Below are 18,061 nucleotides of genomic sequence, written 5' to 3'. Positions count from 1 at the left end.
TTTCGCTGGCAGCTCGCGATGTTACCCACACAGTCCACCGTAACCGGACCGTCGGTTCACGCTAGCATACAAACTTGATATCACTTATAGCGTGCGATATAAAATCTTGGCAATCGAATGATAACGACAGCTATGCTCTCCTGCTGGTTCATACATGACCATTCCGCGTCAGTCTAGGTGACACTACAGGCCTTAAAAAATTCGTTCGTCGAAAGTGGTTCGGTTTTCGTAGCGATCGTTCCATACCCTTTCCGTGCTTTAGAGGACTGCTCAAGCCTTCTGAGACGTGGTACATTCGTCGGCCGTGCCCCGTGGGCTCCGTTTACACTCGCCGATTCAACAGCGATTGACGGATGTTGAAGCTACTTTTATACCTGTCATAAGGTTGTGGTGGTAACTATATACCTCAAGCGACTTCAGCAGCGACTCGATCTGTTAACGCTTCTGGTTTCCCCTGGAAGTGACATCTGGCATCGCACCGAGATACGCCGTCTGGTACGTTTCCATTTGTTTCGTCATTTTCCTGTTTATTATATTGACAGTACTGAATTCATACAGTGTCGGGCGGCGCGCACTTGTTGAAAGACACAATACAGCTTATAAAGCCGAGAAGCACGTAAAAACATTTTAATGCAACGTATATGTAAGAAACGCGGTAACAGCGTATGTACGTACTTTCAGCTGCAATCGAAAAATGATTAGCATAAGTGAGTCGCGACAGGACCGGAGAGATTGCGAGACGCGGTGCCATTTTTGCTGTAGGCGCCGACACCGAGAGTACAAGGCGCATTCCGTTTTGCAATGTGTGGGTGGGCAGCAGAAAGGAGCACATACTAAACAACATGCACTTTGCTTTTCACATTGCATCGTCCAGCAGCTATTAAAAAGGAGAACTGCGATAAAGATACCGTAGCTCGCAACAGCAGAAAAAAAAAAAAACTCTAAAACATGTGGTTTCTGCCCATGATGCTGCCGATTAAGATAGTGCAAGTTTTCATTCATGATGCAGGCTTTCGAATGGGCCAACGTCGCGATGGGCTTCTTTTTACCGGTTGACGCATCTTCGGGGAATAGAATGTGCCTGGCACTTGCTAACGGCCCGTATGGCTGCAACAACGCCGCGTTTAACAATGTTTCTGCTCCGGTGATGAGTCTTTTTTGCTAATTTTTTTTCTGTTTCATCTGTACGCGGTTGCGTTCCCCAGGAAGCGATAAGTGTCCTCCCCCATCACCTATAGCGCAACGGACTCGAATTAAGATGGCGCATTGATCTGAGCCCTGTTCTTTTTCATCTGTTCTTTACGAGACACAACCACTTTTCCACCGTTTTTCATCTCCCAACCGCAAACAGCTTCCTGCTACCAATGAGAACTATTGTACCGGACAGGAGGAAGAGATGATACGTCACAGCCTTCTTTGAATAACAAAATATCTGCGATTGTAAGAGGCGGCCAGGATTGCACCGTAGGAACGATGCATAAAGTGCAAGAAAGGCACGCCCCCTTAGGCTTGCCGACATTCATAACGGTGCCCAATGCATGTTAATCGAGCATAGTCTTCTCAGCGTCTATCTTCTCAGCTCTTGCCCATCTAGCAGTGTGTACGTACCAGTCGTTTACTGATCTCCACTCGGTGATTTCAGAATAGCTTGTGGATGCTAGGGAGGACAGAACACGCGAAAGGCCACCGGAGCTCACCTTATCTCAAACCGAGTCGCCGACTCGCAGCCAGGCCAGGCCGAGGCTTTTATCGGCCGAGAGCAAGAGCTTTTTCTTTACAGAAACAAAAGCTTACAAGAAACATTTTTGTATTGAAACCGTGTGTTATCGCAAGGCACTAGTTTCTTGGGTCACCTTTAGAGCGCTGACAATGTCTTGAGTCGTTTTTTTTTTTTTTTTTTGTATGTTTGTGTGTGTGTGTGTTTGTATGCGCTCATTACGGCTGCCTGACCAAGTTTATTCTGTACTGGACCGTCTACTAGCCCCCCGGCTATCGGTCCAAATATTCTTTATGTATTTCGTTTCCTACAAATAAAGATCACTTTGATTGATTGATTGATTGATGTCAAACACGTGTAGTAAGCTTTGTAATAACGCAATGACGTTAAAGCCATCGTTCTGCATAAAACCCTGAGTTGAGGTTATCGGCGTTTTGAGTTAAAGATCGCGGGCATGGCTTTAGCAGATAGTATAGTTAGCACTTGATATGGCTCAGCATTGATTCGCCGATTAATTGTGCTACAAATCGATACATATGTTTGCGAATTTGGGAGCCGCTACAAACTCAGGTTACCATTTGAGGTGAGGAGGTTGGTATAGAAATCAGCCTTCCAGGGCTCCTGGATAATGAATCAAGCAGGTTATTGCTATAAGCCATGCAGATGATTTCATATATCTTGGTTAAAGGAAGGCTGTATATAAATTACGGGCGGGTAGCTTTAAACTTGGTAGGTTAGAACAGTAATAAAGTGGAACATTGAGCTATAGCTAACCTTCACAATATACAGGTTTTGAGAAGTAAGGACAGGTTAACAAGGGAAGTTTTAGAAGCATGTGCGATCAGGAACTCAGGAAACCAATGCGTCAGCACGCCTTCACTGGTACTGTTATAAAAGAAAATAGGTTTTTTACGCTTACTGGCAGAAAGTTGAAGTTATGGAAGAAGTTAGCTGCAGAAGTGAATGGAGAAGATGTGCGGGATCAGGTCAGCTTATAGTTGTCAGTGCAGCATTGTCCTTGTGTCTGTGTGTGCTTCTTTTGTTTTGTTGCCTGCTCTGCTGCCTTTTTGCAAGTGTGGTAGGCTAGCACTGTGTGCTAATAATAATGTTGGAATATTAAAGGCACAATATAAGGCGAAGAGAAAAGGAAGATAGGCCAGCAGCAACTACACACATGTGTGGGAACGAGTACCCACAAGTGTAGCCGCAGACAGAGCGCTGTCGCGTCTAACCTGAACGCGGGCGGACCGTGGTGGACGCAAAGGGGCAGTGAAAGAGCTCGCGACGGACCGAGTGAAGCACGGAAGAAAGAGCGAACGGCAGATGTCTACTTCATCGTCAATCTGCGGTTCTTATACCGTGCAACAGGTTCAGATAGCGCCCGAAGGAGAGCTACTCAGTGAAGGACCGTTTTGTGGCGCCTACAGAAACTAGCGAACATAGCAAAACTATGAGACTGCTCTGTGCCCAACTGTTTATGTTGAACCGTGGCCATGGGTAAACACGAGAATACCACCGTGAGCAATTGGTGCAAAGTGCTCCCTAGCGCCCCTTGGCGGCAGCGGAAGCAGACGGCGAGATTTCAGCCGACCCGTCGCGCAGTTTTCATGCTTCCATTATTATACTAGCGCGGGCGATGCTTCATCGCTTCATTCCGTGTCCGGGAGGACCAACTCTATTGTTTCGTGCAGAACAATTTAACAGTGTTGCTTGCTTATAACTAAAAGAGTTCGTAACAGGTTCGAGACCTCGTGTTTCCGTGGGTTCGAAACCGAGGCTCTGCAGACAATGGCCATTTTTATTACGCGTAATCTTTAAATGTTCCGTTCTCCAGAAAATGTGGCATCTGGGTTGTCAACGTAAGATATCGTGGGCATGCCTCTCGAAGGTGGCAGCTAGTAGGTGTTATTGCCGTGTTCTAACCGGTTGTAAGGTATTATGACGTCACGAAAACACGAGAGATAGCCGCGTTGACGGAAGTAGCTAACTTTGGCTTCTCCTTCGAGATCGGAGGCGGAGAGAATTGGAACCCTCCAGTTCCATTAGGATTCATAGTGAGACAAGTTACCCCTAGGACACACAGGCAAGTTGGTATGCCTTGGTTAAGTGGGCATTTATGTTTGCCTGACGGTCTTTTGTATAGTATGGTAGCTTCCGAGTGTAGGTTGAGTGCGCTTGAGATAATAGAGGCACGAATTAGAGTATCAGTGATAAAAAGAATCGGAAGTTTAACGTATAAGAACTAGTACCAGCAAGGTTAGCCGCGGAACTATTCATTCACGCTGTCTCTTTGTAGCCTTAAATGCGGCGCTTGTGTCCGAAACTTTTTTTTCCTGTCTAGCTGGCTTAAAACAGGCGATTGTCGATCGTCTGACTGAGACACTAACCTTCGAGCATTATTGCCGAGCTGTAATATAGTCCGACGTCTTTAGAGAGAAAAAATAAAGTCCGTCAATTTATCTATTAGTGCTTCCTTAGTGCTACTAGTGTCTTTGAAGACTTTCTCATTTACATACCTTTTTCATATACCTGCAGTGCAAACGGTGAACTACAAAATTTAAATTCAAATCTTTAAAACCGAAGTGATTTCAAACGTTGCTCTTCTTTGCGCAGGTATGCGCAACAATGGCATCACACCAGCTCGACAGCCCGATCTTGAACTTTTCCGTGGCCCTCTACAAGCAGCTCATCTCACAAGGCGCGCAATGTGGAAACGTCGTCTACTCTCCCATGAGCATCGCCGCTGCACTTTCCATGGCGCTCGCAGGAGCGCGAGGAAAAACTGCCGCTGAATTGTCCGCAGTTCTTCAGGCGCTTGGCGGGGACAGCCTCTGCCGTCACTTGCACGGTTTTTTCTGCAAGTACGCTTCCCTCGTGGATGACGTGAAGGTGCATTCCGTGAACCAGATTTACTGTGAGCACTCGTTTCCCGTTCTGGGCTCCTACCGTTCACTACTGTGGAATAATTACGGCGTCGAGATCGAATCCGTCGACTTCAGGACTGACTGCGAGACTGTTCGCCAGCGAATTAACACCTGGATTGAGGAAGTCACTGAATCGAATATAGACGGATATCTGTATCCTGGAAGCCTAGATACACTGACCACAATGGTCATCGTCAATGCAGTCCACATTAAAGGCTTCTGGGAATCTCAGTTCAGTCCTAGAAACACGATTCGTTGCCGTTTCCGTGGGACAATGGGAATTAAAGAAGTGCAAATGATGAACCGGTTGGGTGAGTACAAAACGGCTAGCTGCGATGATCTCAACGTTAGGGCTGTAGAAATACCCTACCGAGGCGGCTACAGTTCTATGGTTGTGATTGTGCCGAAAGACAGCGGTGGGCTCCTGGCGCTTGAAAAACGGTTGACAGGTCCGAAACTCGCTCAACTTCTGCAGAACCTCTCCATTCCAAGCACCGTGCTCTTGTACCTGCCCAAGTTCAAGTTGGAAAAGTCTTTTGACTTCAAGGCCGCTTTGCAAGGTATTAATATCAAGGACTTGTTCACTCCAGAAGCTGACCTTTCTGGTATCTGCGAAACGGCGAATCTCTTTCTCACAGACTTGTTCCACAAATCCATTCTGGAAGTTAACGAAGAAGGTGTAGAAGATCACCCTGCTTACACTATGTCTTTGCTGCTCAAGAACGCCACAATTTTGAATTTGAGTTGCAAATTTGTCGTAGACCAGCCATTTATTTTTCTTGTGCGTATTGTGCAACCAAACGTCGTGCTGTGCATGGGGTCAGTTCGAGACCTATGAATGGAGGCAACCGGTGGGTTAAAAGTTTTAACTGTCTTGATTCTCGCGTCACTATTTGCTTGGTTTTAAATTGAAGTAAAACTAAAAAAAGAAACACCATTTTTAGCCAAATTATGACCATGCCTCTGGCAGGAGGTACTTTGCAGACATGTGCCGGCAATGACTGGTCGGCGAATTGGGTGACGTCATAAGACCAAGTGACGTGAGAGTATGTGTTCGGTAACGTGAAGAGGCCGAGTGACATGGCCGTGGTGACAGAAGCTGCCAACTCGTGTAACTGCCCAACGGCAGAAATCGAGCCATCCGGTACTATCAGATCCCAAATCAGACTGGTTACTCTTACGTCACGCATACATGTTCGTACGGTTGGTTAAGGCGGGGCTTCCTATCTATGTCGGGTGGCCTTTGACAAACTGCGGTGCCCTACGACTGTATGCGTTACTAAGAAGTATGTATGAAGTGATAGAGACGCACACTACGGGATTAGTGATAAAGCTAGTAGCACAATGCTTGTACACGAACGAGCATACGAGGGGGATCAGCAGTAGGGGGCAACTAAAGCTGTCGCGTGATGCGCTTAAAGGCGGAGTTTTAGTGTCCCCAAATAATTTTTCCCGTAAAGCCGTATGAAAATAACTTCAAACGCACATGCCTTCTCACTCTATTGAAGACGGCTAACCTGCCGGCAGCAAAAATGGTTCATGAGTCGGTAAAGTGGAATACGACTTGAACGAACATCACTTAAACGAAGTATCGGTTTTACGAACTTTATTAAATCCCCAACCGAAGCTTCATTGAACGCTTTGCAAACGCCCTTAATTTTAACGCAATTCAGTTGTTATTCATTCCTGTTTACGAACATTTTCCGCAGCGTGTCTCCCACGTTATATATACTGAGCACTTTAGGCGAAACCCGCCCTTCTGTTGCATATTTTTATGTTGAGAACCACGTTTCTTTTACCGAGTGACGAAAAGTGGCTGTGATTAAGCTTTAAATAGAATTGACAATCTAAACAAGCTTCTAGCCAGTTGAATCCACAGTGATAGCCAGCTATAACCAGAGCTTTAGGGCCCACTAGAAAGGAGTACGTATTCATGCTGGCAAACCATGATCCGCTGAAGCAATGATCTGCTTGAAAAAAATGAGGGCCTTTGCTTCCCAGCAGGCCGGTGTGCTGGACAAGGTTCACAGAAGCTTGCACACAGTGACTGAGGTCGACTACAGCAGTCCCAAGTTCAAAAGTGCTGCAAAAGGTCCGATGTTTCTTAGAGCGAATGGAGACAAGCTTGCACGCGTTTATTTCAGTTCAACGAACTTTCACTTTAACAAACTTTGAAGTTTCAATTGTGTCCCCAATTGAGGTGCTAAGAGAACCTTTGAATTCAGGTCGGAAACTACATTGGGCTTGCGTAAGAGACAAAGCCTTCATATTTCTAGCATATGTTTTGGAAAATTGAAAGGTTACCATTAGCTCTGCGTCTCGATACTGAGGTCTTACGTCTCCAAGCTATACGGTCTTGTGGCGCGTCTTTCTTTGAACATGCTCTCTGGGGGTTGTCGATTGATGATAAACATCTTGCTGAAGATGCAAGACACATGTCAATCGGTATCTGCGTTGATGTTTTCTTTTTTACTCGAATTTTACGACAGTGCAACGCGGATTCGGTGACAGCCGTCACAGGTGAAACCTACTGAGTTTGTCAGTCGCTACACCCTTTTTTTTTTTATCATCGAACGGACAAGCCGTTGCTACTGTATTTATTTTATTTGTAATGCTGCCAGTCTCTTTGATACTGCAGCACGTGGTTAAATGTTATAGTGAGAAGTTCCAGGTAATAAAATGCCCACGCACTTTTCATTTCACTTGTCCATTTGATTGTCCCTTCGTTTGTCTGTTCACCTGCCCTACAGGGGCGGCCGCATTGATGGAGGTGAAAACCAAGGCGCCCGTGTGCTGTGCTATGTCAGTGCGCGTTAAAGAACCCCAGCTGGTCGAAATTTCTGCAGTCCTTCACAATGGCGTGTTTCTTTACTTGAGTCACTTTGGTGTGTTAAACCCTGCAAGTGAAAGGAAATAAACCTGTGCATGCTTTTGTTCCGACATTTCTACGCATATACACTTCTCCCCGAACTTTTCTTTCAATTGCCTCTCCAAAGTCAATGCGCAACAGGTCGCGCTACTTGGAAGAAAACGTGTGCAGCTGCCTATTGCCAGCGGCATCAACTCGATGATGATGATGATGAACGATGTAAATGACCCCTGCGAACTGTGTGGGAAAATATTAAAGCACAAAAAATAAGATTACTCCAAAGAGTCAGTGGGATAGATGTGTTAAATGCTGAAGTTGAAAATTTGTAGCCGCACACCAACTCCCCTCAGCGACAAATGAAGCGAGAGTAAAACAATGGAATCGCGAACAGGGAGGGAAGCTGTGTCGCAGTTATTTTCACTTCGCACACACATCAACTTCTAACTAGTAACAATCCTCGTTTGAATTGCTTACCTAAGCTCTTATAGCTATAGGTGTTCTAACGCTAGCGTAACAGTTATTCCGTTCGTTTTTCTTTGTTCTTTGACACTGATATGTACTTTGCTTGCTCGCTAAATCTCTTGGCCTTTGATAATTTTACCGCGTCTCGTTTGCAGACCTATACGGTCGGGTCATTTTATTAACACGAAGATTACATGAAGACTATGACAGCCGAATGACGGGTGGTCGCATTCCTACAGTTCAGGATTTGCATTGTCGAGACGCCTCTATGTATGTAATCGGGAGTTTAATAGAGCTTGGCTTTCGATACAGCACAGCTTCCCTCTTTATGTCCTTAGTGAAATTCCTCAAGCCATGTGATTCTTATCTATATGCTTGTCGAATTCACTTAAAGGCCCTTTATGTTCAGAAACGTGCCCGAAGGAATGAGGCCCAGGATGCGTTAACATGACGCTCCACGAAAGACTAGCCTAACGATGACGGAGCCAGAACGATGCTATGATAGGGTGGTTGAAGATGCCGTAACATTTCGGTTAATGTAAAACTTGACAGTAGAAATATAGTGCTTTGTTAAGAAAGGCAGGATTAGAGTGTTTAGAAAAGCGGCGCCAACATGATCGATTAAAATGTATATACTTGCTATACAACGATAAACTTGGTAGAAACAAACGCGAGTACATTCAGCCAGTGTGCAGGCAAACCACCCGATCACATCATGATAAAAAAACCACAAGATTATTTCTGCCATTCGAACACATTCGCGAACTCATTCTTTCCAAGGACAATACGTGAGTGGAACCGACTGCCAGCAAGTGCTGTGCAAAGCCCAACCACTGAATCATTTGTGAAATGCCTTCTGTTGTGATGGTAGGCGTTTTGAACACTGCCTCGTGTACCTTACTCGTTTCTCTGTATATTTGCTTTTCTTTCTATTGTTTTAACAGAATACTGATCTGTTACCCATGGTTGCATTTACCCAGTTGTGCGTGTCGGTTTGCGGAAGCAGGCTTGTTGTGCCTTGTCTTGTTTTTCGGATGTATTATAATATTATACTATACTTCATGTCTCCCACACCTGCTTACAGCCTCTCCTTGAGACTAGCAGTACTGTATAAATAGAAATAAATAAACAAAAATGTTATGTAAAGTTGGCTGAACAGTTACGGTGTTCATTTCTCCGCTTTATCCGAGCGTCGTTCCGCCACCGTCACCGTTGGCTTTTTTTTGTTTTTGTCTAAAAGTAAAAAAAAAAAGCATTTATTCCCCGCCATTGGCACGTCATTGTGACGTCACGCATTTGTGACGTCACAATGTCACGTGTTTGCTTTGCCACACAGTTCGCAAGGGCACCACGAAACTAAAGCCTCGCTCAGAGTCTACAAGCAGGCTTCTATGGGAGTTTCGCTACCATTTACTCTTTCTACCATGGTCTCTGCATAGCGCCATTAACGCCATTCATCACTTGTTCCTACGTTTATCTGTACACGTTTTCCTACGCTTGTCCCTTCACTAAACCTGAATCGAGTTACCTAACTCTTCGACTGGCATGATAAGGATTGTAAACCACTGCTGGCTCTGAATTTTGCATCACACTAAGGAGTAACACGCGAAGCGATTATTTTTCTGTGCGAGGTTGCACACACCGAATAAGGTTCAACACCAATTCGAAGAAGGGCGACGCACTGTGTTTCTTTCTTTTTCGGAATTAAAGCCACCGCGCAGGAGCTTTCTGTAACGGAGTACCCAAATAGCTGCCTTGGCAATTGGCCGTAAGCTGCATTCCACCGTGACTGCTGTGTGATGGTTTTTGAACGTAGTTCCGAGCCTTCGAGGCTGCCAATATAGCAAAACGCACGTGGCCCTTGTTTCCGCTCTACGACGCAACAAGAGGGCGGCACAAGCCTGAACTTGGAGGTTCCGTTTTTCCGGCAGCAAAAATATACAGGCGCTGTGGTCGCTCACTTCATAGCTTCTCCTCGTGCGTATTCCCTTTCAGCGCTATTTTTGCGCGACCTCGGTGCTCGTTCGTGTCTCGCGAAGTGTATACGGCGATCACAGAGTAGGGAGAAAGGACTCCGTTTGCCTTCGTTGAGCATGCACATGCTGGAAATTGCCGCACCTTTGAAAGCATGAGTCTGCCATTATTGATGGATATCGTACCGTGGAAAACTTTTGTCAGATGAAAAGTTATTTTGATCTAAATTTGCAATTACCACAGTATTTTGCTAGTTGCATCGATATACGTGTATACCATATAAAATTGTTGTGTAAGTTCAGGGCGCCTCGTCCTGATTGGCTCAGATCACCCTTGCCGTTCGTAGCGCTGCATACAGCCTAAACAAACACCATGCGCTGTTGAGCGTAGCTCGAGTGAAGAGCGGACTTCGCTTTTCCGAATACACCGGGCATACATGTCTTCGTGTGGGTTACAGGTAGCCATAAGGACATTAGCGAAATCAGTACTATGTGAGTGTACACGTGGTTTGAGTCGGGAAAAGCGAAACTAAGGATGTGGCGACCAGGGCAAGAATTAAAAATCGCGCAACATTTAAGTTATAGCTCTTATAGAGTTTCGCCATTCATGTATCATGATATATACTACAACCTTTTCGTCTGTTCGATTCAAATACCGGCACTTGACAATGAGATGGTAAAATGACATTGTCAACGAGTTTAAGAAAATTGTTTTTGTGCTTTATGTTTATCCATATGCGGTTAAACTGCTCAGTGTGGCGTAAGATGGCAGGATGTCTTTTGGTGTAACGTCCGGCCGCTGGTCATCGAATCTGAAATTGAAAGTCAAAGCTTCGCCGTTTCTCCTTGTTGACATCCATCGCCCTCGTCTTTGTCTGAACACCGAGTTAATAAGCACCAGGACGCGTCAACAACTCGAAGTTCCTCGCTGTGAGAACTGCAGCTCAGTTGAAATACAGTAGCGCATTTTTTAAGAAACTTTCTTAAAAAATTACGAGGGACTTTAGCGACTCAAGTAGTGAAAGGCGGAAGCCTGAGTGCCGCATTCGGCTACGCAACAGACACTAATCAATCAGTAAATTAATTAGTCGTTAATTAACTAACTAAATGGTCAATAAGCAGATAATTAATTAATTGTTGATCAGTCATTGATAAGCAAATAATGAATTACTTCAATAGTCATTTAGTAATTGATTGAATTGATTACTTAATTAGCCATTCATTTGTAATTGATCATTGATTCGCATAAGGCCATATAAGGCACGCATTCGCTCATACTGCGGTGGTGCTCTGTGATTGATCAAGACCTCAATGACGTCATCCCGCCTGGGCCAATCAGAGCCGCCGCAAAAGCGGGACACATTTTGTCCACGACAGCATGAGCCATCAAAGGCTTTCGCCTTAATAAGCAGCAGAATGAATACCTGTATGCAAAAAATGTAGAAGGTAACCGAAGAGAAGTCAACTTGTCGAAACGTTGGCTCGGCTTGCGAGCTGAGGCTCCCCCCCTATACTTGTTAAGCGCTCTTTCAAGGCACCACCATGCAAAACAGAAGCTCATGGAAATGATACAAGCTATAGTAGTGTCAACTAGAACTTCCCGTGATATCAGCTTGGAGCGTTCCAATTGCGCGAAAATTATGTCAGCGTTTTTTTTTTTTCATTCTCCTTCGTATTTGCCATCGGATTGCGTAACATCGCGTCGCACACGCATAATACCGACGGTACCAACATCAATGTACACTCAACCCTGGATTGCACAGCATCGCGTAGCTCGCAGCCACGCACACCGCGTGCGGAGAGAAGACGAATCATATCAAAGCAGACGAGATGCCAGCCGTCAACACGAAAACTCCCTCCGCGCTCGCTGGCCGAAGCGATCGTTCAGTCACCATAAAGCGTGCCATTCATGGGCACAATAGAAGAAAGTGTATGTTTCGGCGTAGCGAAAAAGGACGTATGGTTTTCTGCCCCGCTCGCGGACAATCACACAATAAATGATAAGACACATAAACAAAAAAAAAAAAAAAAACGACGCTCCAAACCTTACAACTTGGTTTCGGCGGCTTAAGTGAAGGTTTCAGAAAACGGAATCCTAAGTTCGTGGCAGCTCACAGGACAAGATAGACTAAAACGACAGGAGACCGGAAGAAAGGAAAAGTACGCGTGTATTACTGCGGTCTACGGCTACTCTGCACTTGGTGACAGAAAGTCAGGGACCCAAACACGAATTGTCTTTGTATAGTATTAAACATGCCTATATACAGATTATTAAGTCCTAAACAACTCTTATGTACTTGCTGGACAAGTCAACTGAATATGTCACACTGCTGAATTACGAATGCGTGATGCATTCTCCACTAAACCATGTGCACAACCTCGCAGCAAGCAAGTAGCATATGTCTCAATAAATAAACACGATTGTGAATCCTTTTCCATTAGTTTCTACAGTTGCAGCAGATTACGCCCAAGGCGTCGTCATTGTTGAATTCGACTCGTGATAGTTAGCCCATAGTAAAAATAACGTTTATCTTGGACGCTATGCATCACTGCCCCATGTTGAACACATGCCTGCAGCAAGCCTACAGATGGGTCTTTTGCACACCAATTAGGACATGATGTTGGTGCTCCCTGTGAAAGCAAGAATCAGTTCCTCACTGTTATACCTCCTTATGTTGACTGACTGCAGTGGTTCGCACGGGGAAAGCCTACAGCCTCCAAGCTTACATGTCGCGCTTCTTAAAATGTGTCCTGGACGTTTCGAGCAAGTAATGGATGTCGGGAAAAATATGAGTTTATTCCTCATTCTCCTCCTCACACACCCCACCGAAAAATCCGGATGCTCTTCCACCGAAAGCACTTTGAAAGCCTCTGTCGCCATGCCGTTTTTCTTTTTTATAATAACTAGTCAAGTTTTTATAGAGAAACCTTTCGTTTCCAATATCAGGGAAATAACGGAACGATGGAGTTGCCACGAATACTGCTCTTCCAACGAAAGCACTTTGGAAGCCTCAGTTGCCATGCCATTTTTATTTTTTTATAATAACTTGCCACGTTTTTATAGAGAAACCTTTTGTTCCCAATATCAGGGAAATAATGGAACGATGGAGTTGCCACGAATATTGCTCTTCCACCGAAAGCACTTTGGAAGCTTTAGTCGTCATGCCATTTTTATTGTTTATAATAACTGGCCAAGTTTTTAAGAGAAACCTTTCGTTCCCAATATCAGGGAAATAATGGAATGATGGAGTTGCCACGAATATTGCTCTTCCACCGAAAGCACTTTGGAAGCCTCAGTCGCCATGCCGTTTTTCTTTTTGATAATAACTGGCCAAGTTTTTATAGAGAAACCTTTCGTTTCCAATATCAGGGAAATAACGGAACGATGGAGTTGCCACGAATATTGCTCTTCCACCGAAAGCACTTTGGAAGCCTCAGTTGCCATGCCATTTTTATTTTTTTATAATAACTTGCCACGTTTTTATAGAGAAACCTTTTGTTTCCAGTATCAGAGAAATAATGGAACGATGGAGTTGCCACGAATATTGCTCTTCCACCGAAAGCGCTTTGGAAGCCTTAGTCGCCATGCCATTTTTATTTTTTTATAATAACTGGCCAAGTTTTTATAGTGAAACCTTTCGTTCCCAATATCAGGGAAATAATGGAATGATGGAGTTGCCACGAACATTGCTCTTCCACCGAAAGCACTTTGGAAGCCTCAGTCGCCATGCCGTTTTTCTTTTTGATAATAACTGGCCAAGTTTTTATAGAGAAACCTTTCGTTTCCAATATCAGGGAAATAACGGAACGATGGAGTTGCCACGAATATTGCTCTTCCACCGAAAGCACTTTGGAAGCCTTAGTCGCCATGCCATTTTTATTTTTTTATAATAACTGGCCAAGTTTTTATAGAGAAACCTTTCGTTCCCAATATCAGGGAAATAATGGAATGATGGAGTTGCCACGAATATTGCTCTTCCACCGAAAGCACTTTGGAAGCCTCAGTCGCCATGCCGTTTTTCTTTTTGATAATAGTTCAGTTCAGTTCAGGCGTTCAGTCGTGTCCGACTCTTCGTGACCCTATGGACCATGTCACGCCACGCTTTCCGGTCTCTCACTATCTTCTTAACATCACATAGCTTCATCTGCAATGCCTCGAGAATGCCATCTACCATCGCGTTCGCTGCCTACCCCTTCTCCGGCGACCCTAAACCTTTCCCAACATCAAATCTTTCTCCAGCGACTCCTCTCTTCTCATCAGATGACCAAAGTAGCTGAGCTTTAACTTTAGAATTTGACCCTCCAATGAGCAGTCAGGGTTTATGGTCGACAATATCGACTGATTTGATCTTCTGGCAGTCCAAGGAACTCTTAAGAGTCTTCGCCAGCACCACAATTCAAACGCGTCAATTCTTCGGCGGTCAGCCTTTTTCACAGTCCAACTCTCGCATCCATACATCACAACTGGAAAGACCATAGCACGGGTTATACGGATCTTGGTTGGCAGACTAATGTCTCTGCTCTTTACTAGGCGGTCAAGGCTAACCATTGCTCTCTTTCCCAGAAGCAGGCGTCTCCTAATTTCATGGCTGCAGTCTCCTTCCGAGGTAATCTTGGCGCCCAAGAACAGAAAATCTGTCACAGCTTCCACTTCTTGTCCATTGATGCTCCAGGACTTGATAGGGCAAGACGCCATGATCTTCGTCTTTTTAATGTTCAGTTTAAGCCCAAACTTCTCACTCTCTTCTTGTACGCGCATCAGAAGTCTCTTGAGTTCCACTTCACTTTCTGCCATTAGAGTGGTATCATCCGCATATCTAAGGTTGTTGATACGTTTTCCAGCAATCTTCACTCCAGCTGAAGACTCGTCCAGACCGGCCTTTCTCATGATGCACTCTGCATATAGGTTAAATAGGCAGGGCGACAGTATGCAGCCTTGCCTCACCCCTTTCTCAATCGGAAACCAATCAGTAAGACCATGCCCAGTTCTGACTGTGGCCTCTTGCCCTTCATAAAGGTTCCTGAGGAGACAGATGAGGTGAATTGGAACTCCCATCTCTTGGAGAGCTTGCCACAATCTGCTGTGATCTACGCAGTCAAACGCTTTCGCATAATCAATAAAGCAGAAGTAAATGGGTTTCGGAACTCTCTTGCTTTTTCCATGATCCAGCGAAGGTTGGCAATTTGGTCTCTAGTTCCTCTGCCCTTGCGAAACCCAGCTTGCACGTCCGGAAGCTCCCGATCCACATACTGCTGCAGCCTACCTTGCAGGATTTTTAACATCACCTTGCTAGCATGCGAAATAAGCGCGATCGTGCGGTAGTTGGAACAATCTTTGGTACTGCCTTTCTTTGGAATGGGGATGTAAACTGACCTCCTCCAATCCTGTGGCCACTGCAGGGTTGTCCAAATCTTTTGACATAATGTATGCAGTGTGTTAACAGCGTCGTGGTTGAGGTTTTGAAGCAACTCAGCTGGAATACCATCAATTCCGCTAGCTTTGTTCTTAGCAAGGCTGGCTAAGGCTCATTCAACTTCACTCTTCAGGATGCCCGGCTCGAGATCAGTAATCACAACCGTCCCATGTTGGGTTTGCACATCCGGTTCCTTCTTGTACAGTTCTTCTGTGTATTCCTGCCACCTCTTCTTTATCTCTGAGGCTTCAGTGAGGTCCTTGCCTTGTTTGTCCTTTATCACGCCCAGCTTAGCACAGAAGCTTCCTTTGATATCTTTGATTGTCTTATACAGAGCTCTTGTGTTCCTTAATTGGCTGTTGTCCTCAACTGCTTGACACTGTATGTTCAGGAAGGCATTCTTATCTCTCCTTGCTATTTTCTGAAAATCCGCATTGAGAACCTTGTATCTTTCTCTTTCCCCCATACCTTTTGCCATCCTCCTTTCCTCAGCTATTTGCAAAGCCTCTTCAGATAACCAGTTTGCTTTTTTGCATTTCTTTTGCTTTGGAACTACCTTAGTAGCAACTTCTTGTATTATATCACGAACATCAGTCCACATCTCTTCGGGCTCTTTGTCTTCTAGATCTAATTCTTGAAATCGATTCCTCACTTCCACAGCATATTCTAATGGAATCTGATCCAGATCATACCTGAAAGGCCTTCTAGTTTTCTGAGTTTTCCTCAATCGAAGCTTAATTTTGGGAACAAGAAGCTGATGATCGGTGCCACAATCGGCCCCAGACCTTGTTTTTACTGCTTGTATAGCGCTTCTCCATCTCTGCCGGCAAATAATATAATCGATCTGATTCCTGTACAGACCGTCCGGTGAAATCCATGTGTACAGGCGCCTCTTGTGCTGTTGAAAATGAGTATTCGCTATGGTCAGGTTGTTTTCTCTACAGAACTCTACTAGCCTCTGCCCAGCTTCATTTGGCTCGCCAAGACCGAACGTGCCTGTAATTCCGGATATTTCTTCACTCCCGACCTTAGCATTCCAGTCTCCTATGAGAAAAACGACGCCTGATGATGGGGTGCGGTCTAAAAGGCATTGTAGGTCCGCATAAAATCTCTCGTCACCTTCTTCAGCAGCAGTGGTCGGTGCATAGACTTGGATAACTGTTATGTTGAAAGGGTGACCTTGGATCCGAAGTGAAATCATTCGGTCGTTTTTGGGGTTGTACCCTAGCACTGCTTTGCCCATTCTTCTGTTTACTATGAGAGCGACCCCATTCCTTCTCTTGGATTCGTGCCCACAATAAAAGACATAATGGTCGCCGGAGTTAAATTCTCCCATTCCGGTCCACTTGAGCTCGCTGATACCCAAGATATCAATGTTCAATCTGTCCATTTCTCGCTTGACGACATCCAGTTTACTTTGCGTCATAGATCTTACATTCCATGTTGCTATGTGATATATCTCCTTGCAAGATCGGACTTTCCGGTCGCTTCCCGACACATCCACAACTGAGCGTCCTTTTGGCTTTAGCCCAGCCGCTTCATTCGTCCTGGAGCTACTAGGAATCACCCTTTGTTCATCCCCAGTAACATGTGGGACGCCTTCCAACCTGGGGGGCTCATCTTCCGGCGCCATATCGATAATGGTATTGTGACTGGCCATAGGGTTTTCTTGGCAGGAAATACTGGAGTGGGTTGCCATTACCTTCTCCAGTGAATCACATTTTGTCAGAACTCTCTGCCGTGACCTGTCTACCTTGGGTGGCCCTACACAGCAGAGCTCACGACTTCATCGAGTTTGATAATAACTGGCCAAGTTTTTATAGAGAAACCTTTCGTTCCCAATATCAGGGAAAGAATGGAAAGATGGAGTTGCCACGAATATTGCTCTTCCACCGAAAGCACTTTGGAAGCCTCAGTCGTCATGCCGTTTTTCTTTTTTATAATAACTGGCCAAGTTTTTATAGAGAAACCTTTCGTTCCCAATATCAGGGAAATAATGGAACGATGGAGTTGCCACGAATATTGCTCTTCCACCGAAAGCACTTTGGAAGGCTCAGTCGCCATGCCGTTTTTCTTTTTTATAATAACTGGCCAAGTTTTTATAGAGAAACCTTTCGTTCCCACTATCAGGGAAATAATGGAACGATGGAGTTGCCATGAATATTGCTCTTCCACCGAAAGCACTTTGGAAGCCTCAGTCGCCGTGCCGTTTTCCTTTTTATAACTGGCCAAGTGTTTATAAACCTTTCGTTCCGAATATCAGGGAAATAATAGAACGATGGAGTTGCCTCTTCCACCGAAAGCACTTTGGAAGCCTCAGTCGCCATGCCGTTTTTCTTTTTTATAATAACTGGCCAAGTGTTTATAGAGAAACCTTTCGTTCCCAATGTCACAAAAATAATGGAACGATGGAGTTGCCACGAATATTTCTTGATTGTAGTGTTTTTTTACGAGAACTGGTCGGTCATTTGTCACAAGTAGGTGGCCTGGAGTTTCATTTATTGCCCCACTTTTCGCATTTTTTGTTGCAGGTAGGCAACAAGAGGTGACTGAGACGTCGTAACGTCAACACACTTCACAAGAACTTTTCGCTTTTTGCTCTTGCCCTTCCCATTCGCTCCAAAGTGTAAAATCAAGAAGTAAGGATAAATGGCCGGTACTGCACAGGCATACACAGGCAGCAATATACGTATAGGTTTCTT

The 18,061-nt window shown here is 44.9% G+C and overlaps 1 pseudogene across 1 annotated transcript; it reads left to right on the top strand.

Moving 5' to 3' along the window:
• On the top strand, nucleotides 1–6,255 carry LOC146175783 (iris pseudogene; annotated as a pseudogene). The gene is made up of 2 exons (XR_014701465.1): nucleotides 1–495; nucleotides 4,331–6,255. The product of XR_014701465.1 is annotated as an iris pseudogene (transcript).
• The last annotated feature ends 11,806 nt before the right edge of the window (nucleotides 6,256–18,061 follow it).

The sequence above is a fragment of the Amblyomma maculatum genome, chromosome 10, assembly GCF_055883805.1.
Source record: "Amblyomma maculatum isolate TAMU_Amacu chromosome 10, ASM5588380v1, whole genome shotgun sequence".
NCBI lineage: Eukaryota > Metazoa > Arthropoda > Arachnida > Ixodida > Ixodidae > Amblyomma > Amblyomma maculatum.
The sequence above is the reverse complement of the archived record's forward strand: the minus strand, read 5'-3'. Positions and strand labels throughout refer to the sequence as shown.